Source organism: Elephantulus edwardii, unplaced genomic scaffold (assembly GCF_000299155.1).
Source record: "Elephantulus edwardii isolate Elephantulus edwardi_28Jun2011 unplaced genomic scaffold, EleEdw1.0 scaffold00171, whole genome shotgun sequence".
In the NCBI taxonomy this organism is placed as follows: domain Eukaryota; kingdom Metazoa; phylum Chordata; class Mammalia; order Macroscelidea; family Macroscelididae; genus Elephantulus; species Elephantulus edwardii.
Genome location: NW_006399921.1, coordinates 1,197,814 through 1,203,699, shown reverse-complemented (window position 1 = coordinate 1,203,699; position 5,886 = coordinate 1,197,814).

The window sequence follows — 5,886 nt, the reverse complement described above, 5'->3', positions numbered from 1 at the left end:
GAGTTGGACAATGACCAAGGAGGATAGAAGGAGAATTGATGCCTTTGAGCTGTGGTGCTGGAGAAGAGTATTGAGAATACCATGGGCCGCTAGGAAAACAAACAGATTTGTCCTGTAAAGGGTTAAACCGGGTGGCTCCTTGGAGGCAAGGATTCTGAGGCTCCGTCTAACATACTTTGGACATGTTGTGAGGAGAGGCCGGTCCTTGGAGAAGGACATCATGCTTTGGAGGGTGGAGGGACAGCTCAGGAGGGGAAGGCCCTCTATGGGGTAGATAGATTCAGTGACTGGGATAATCGGGATGGGAGTGTCAGAGACAGTGCGACTGGCACAGGACTGAGCAGAGTTTTGGGCTGTTATGCATAGGGTCACTATGAGTCGCAAGCAACTCGACAGCACATAACAACAACAACAATGTCTTAAAGTTCTGTTGTAGAATGTACTGAGATTTTATTTCTCCTATTTGATGAGTAGTATTCAATTGTGTATATGTATCCAGGAGTGGATTACCCAATAAGAAGGTAAACCCAGGTTTCATGTAGTCTTCACATCATGATGTGGTGAAAAACAGGTGAAGCTGTTCACTACAGATTAGTAAAAACAAGTAAACGTGTGCTGACCTTGCTCGTTGAGTGTTCCATCCTCAAGTCAGGGACTGGGTTATGGATTGCATTATGTCAGTTCCCTCATCCCACACCCTCCCATCACCAATAAGTGTCAAGGTCATAGATCTCAGTAATGTATAATTATTTTCTACTTTTTGATTTAGCATAATTATCCCATAGTTTCAAACCCTAACTTTTATGATGTTAATGAGGTAGAATTAGAGCTAGTTATGTTAATAAATCAGGGTGAAATAGACAGGATTAGGTCATCTGAGTTAATCTCTTTTGAGATACAAAAGAGATTAACCAAACTAGAAGAAATCAGATGGACCTGCTCCCACCTAGAAAAAATTTGGAGTGGAGCACATCCTTTGGAGCTGGTCCCCTCGCCCCCAGCACTAAGACACATGTAGACCCAGGGTAAGACCTAGGGGGAAATGATAAGAACTTTCCACCAGAAATGATGCAGAGACAAAATCTTCCCCTGGAATGTGAACTTCTAGTTTTTAAAACCATGACAGAATACATTTAAAGCCATCACTGAGATTTATAGTAACACTAGATAACAAAGAAAGAGGGTTTTCTTTTTTTTTAATTGGTTTTTATACAATCATCCATATACATTGTGTTTCACTCATATACATGGTTTCCTACAATCATTCATATACATTGTGTTTTATATATAATGATTTACTATTTATCAATACCCTTCTCAAAGAATAAACTTGAAAAGAGGTTTTGATTGTGCAGGAAGGCGCTGTGAAGTTAAAAGATAGACAGATGTTAGCAATTCCGAGAAGGAGAGATGTTGATGTAATAAACAAAACAAAAGCAAAGTTTGTTGTTGTTAGGTACCTTCAAGTCGAGAATGACTCATAGCTTTCCTATGAGTCATTCTAAACCCTGTCCTTTCTTGTGCCACCCTCATCATTTCTGACACTTCTGTATCAGTGTGAGGACTAAGGTGTGCCTGATTCAGGTCATGGTCTTCTCAATCACTTGTTATGCATCTGAGAGCTGGACAAATGAATAAGGATGACAGAAGAATTAATGCCTTTGAGGTATGGTGGAGAAGAGCACTGAACATCCCATGGACGGCCACAAGCATAAACAGGTATGTCTTGGAGAATGTGCAGCCACAGTGTTCCCTGGAGGCAAAGATGATTAGCTTGACCTCACATGCTATAGGTATGTTGCTAGAAAAGGCTAGTTCTTGGAGAAGGATCTCATGCTTGGAAAGATAGAGGATCAGAGAAAGAGAAGAAGACCCTCAATGAGATGGATTGATATAGTGACTGCAGCCATCGGCTTAAGTATGCCAGAGATTCTGAGGATTGCACAAGATAAGATAGTTTGTTGTTGTTGTTGTTATGTGCTGTCGAGTTGCCTGCAACCCTATGTACATCATCTAAGCAAGTCTCACTGATTCCGACACGCCTACTCCCATTGCCCCAGTTACTGTGTCAAGCCATATAATCCGAGGTCTGCCTCTCCTTCACTGTCCCTCCACCCTTCCAAACATGATATTCTTTTCTAATTGGTCCCTCCTGGCCACATGCCCAAAGTATGTTAGAGCTTCAAAGTCCTAGTCTCTAAAGAGAAACTTGGTTTCACTCTCTCCAAGACAGAGCTATTTGTTTTCTTGGTGGTCCATGGTATGATCAACACTCTTCTATAGTACTACAACTCAAAGGTATCAATTCTTCTTCTGTCATCCTTAATAATTGTCCAACTCTCTACTGTATAGCAAGTAATTGCAAAGGCCATGGTCGGGATCAGGCACATTGTTTGTTTAGATCAGGTGCATCGTTTGTTTATAGGGTTGCTATGGGTCATACTTGATTTGATAGTGCCTAACAACAACAATTATAGAAGCAAGTAACATCGTGACTTTTATAAGCTTACACTTCACCTTTAATGTCTGTATTTTATTATTATTATTATTATTATTATTATTATTATTATTATTATTATGTGTGTATACCATCAAATTAAATTTGACTGGTATAGGAGGAGATTGCCTCTCCTTCTCCAGGAGAGCACCTGGTGGATTTGAACTGCTTACCTCTGAGATTGCAGTGCAGCTTTTGACCACTAGGCCACCAGAGCTCCCTTTATTCATTCTTAAATTCATTTGGATGTTGGCTCATTCACTGACTTCCCAAGTATGAAGCATGTGCCTACCTCTGGGCTGGATGATTGACTTGACTTTATGTGATCGCCAGTCTAAACTGACGCATAACTGACCCTCCAGTAGTTTTTCAGAGGTTGTATATTGCATGAGAGGAGACTGTCTACTTTTCTCCTGTGGAGTAGCTGGTGGATTTGAACTGAGTGCCTTTGGTTTGGCAGCATGACTCCTTACCCACTAGGCCACCAGACAATGGTGGGCTAGGTATTACAGACAATTATACACTGTGTGTATATATACAATTATATATATAAAATACTGTTCCTTGCTCCCACTCAGTTGATAATGACTCCTAGTGATTCCACAAGATGAAGAGAACTCCTTACTATACTAATAAAAAATGTGACATAAGCTATTCTAGGAACCTTTGGGTGATACAAACATTTCAGTGTTCAGCTACTAATGGAGAGGCTGGTGGTGTGAAGCTACCCAGTGGCACTTGGAGAAAAGTCCTGGTGACATATTTCTGAAAGATTGCAGTCACTGGAAACTCTTTGGGATCTGGCTCTACTATGAAACACATGGGGTCTTCGAGTCTGGTCACACTATTCAAGAGCTGTGAACCACAGAATGTGGAGCAATGCTTTCTGCTTGGGAAGTGAAACCTTTCCAGAGAGGGAGATCCAGGAGCTGTGAGTTTTGAAGAATAGATGAAAACTTAGACAAAGAAGTGGTGAAGAGGCATCTTAGATAAAAGAATGGGAATAAGCCACAATCAAGACTGACAGTGACAATGACAATGTTCATTGTCAAAGTAACAATGAACAATATGTGCAGTTGGAGGGCAAAATTGGAAGCAAGACATTAAATTAGCCCTGGGCCTATGGAGCGCAAAGTTCTGGAAAAGCAAGTTCCTTACAAAGGTGAGGAAAGGGTGCTGAGTTGGAGGGGCATAAAGGGAGGCATGGAAAAGAGGCAACATGGGGGAAATGAGCTTTTTGTAATTCAGACCTGAGAGCAGTTTATCCTGAGCCCAATGAGAGAAATGACTTAAGGCAAGGCCAGGCCAAGGTGGCAGGCTTGTAGAGCCCATCCCCTGGCTCCCTCAGGGATCAGGAGGCTGCGGGACTCCTGGAGCAGGTGTGAGAGGTGGTGGAGCAGAGAGGCGGCTGCGGAGAGGTGGCCTCCTTTCCCGCCTCTCCTCCTTCACTGGTGGGAGGCAAGGTTGAGCCTGCTGCCCCAGCAATTCACAGGAACAGGTGGAGATGGAACCTCTCCAGAAGGAAGCAGATGGAGGCCAGGCCTCTTCTGAAAACCCGGATTCTTCCTGGCCTTCACATTCCTTCTGAGTGGGAATTCTAGGGCTGCAGAAATCTGGGACACTCAGTTTAGCCCTCTTTAATGGGGGCAAAAATCACACTCTTGGCTGTTCAGGTCAGAGGAAAAAACCAGACATTTCTCTTCTCACCTTGAGGTATTCCTTTCCTCTGAAATTTAAAAAGGAAACGGAATTCAACACATTTCAAACCTGGGTGCAAGGCTCACTGGAGTCTAACCTTGGTGAGGACAAATGACTGTTCAAGAAGTAGAGAAGGTACCTCCTCTTTGTTAAACCAAACCCTCAAGACCAGCTGGTCTCAGTTACTGAGTGACCTCTGGCTGTGTGTCACTGCACAGGAGACCTCCGTGCTGACTCTTCATTTCCATCTTCTCTGGATCATTACTGAATTCAAAGATCAATTCAAACTTAGCTCCAACCGCCAAGTTTTGCTATTTTCCACCTGTACTGCCTCAGACAGAGTGACTTACCTCTTAAGTGTCATCCCTCTGACCTGAAAAATAGGGATAATAATATCTATCTCACAGGTTATGTTATCTGCACAACAAAGGCTGTTAATGAGTCTTCTCCTAATCCTGATGCCACATTCTTCTTCATAGAGTTCAGCTTCTTGAAAGAGTTCAGCCTCTTGAATGATTTACTCAGCAAACAGATGGAACAAATTTGGAGCAAGCATACAACCCAGACGCACGCCTTTCCTGATTTAAACCATGCAGTGTTCCTTCATTCTGTTCAGATAACTGCTTCTTGGTCTATGGGTGGGTTTTGCAAGAGCACAATTACGTATTCTGAGATTTACATTCTTCTTAACGTTACTCATAATTTGTTATGATTCATACAGTTAAATGCCTCTGCATAGTCAATAAAACACAAGTAAACATCTTTCTGGTATTTTCTGTTTTCAGCCAAGATTCATCTGACATCAGCAATAAGCACTTACTGAAGAAGATCAAAGACTACAGCCTTCAATATGAATTACGTTTAAACATCAAGAAAACAAAACCAAATCCTCACCATTGGACCAATAGGCAACATCATGACAGATGGAGAAAAGATTGAAGTCAACAATTTCATTTTACTTAGATTCACAATCTTGGTAGCAGCAGTAAAAAAAATCAAAATATGTGTCACATTGGGAAAATCTGTCAAGGACCTCTTTAAAGTGCAAATGAGAAGGGGGGTCAGTTTAAACACTAAAGTGCCCCTGACCCAAGCCATGGTATTTTCAACTGCTTCCTTTGCATCTAAAAGCTGAACAATGAATAAAGAAGACTGAAGAATTGATGCCTTTGAGTTGTGGTGTTGGGGAAGAGTGCTGATGGACTGTTGTTAGGTGGCATCGAGCTGAGTACAATCCATAGTGACCCTGTGAATAACAGATGTGAAGCCTGTCCTGCCCTGCACCATCCTCACACACCCTGACACACTAGAGCCCATTGTGGCAGTCACGACGTCCATCCACCAGGTTGACGGTCTTCCTCTTCTTCACCAACCCACTACCTTTCTGAACATATTGAGTAGCCTTTGGCCTACTGAATGAACACATAAATCTGTTTTGGAAGAAAGGCATCCTGGGAGCTTCTTAGAGACAAGGGTAGTGGAACACATATTTGGGGTATATTGTCAGGAAAGCCAATACTTGGAAAAAGATATTGTGCTGAGTCATGATGATGCGGATCTCAAAAGAAAGACCCTGAATAAGGAGATCTGAAATAGTCACAGTAACAAAGGGCTTGGATGTGGCACAGATGGTTAGGACATCCCACGGTTCAGGATAGCACAAGGTTCTGATCTGTTGATCTATTGTTGAT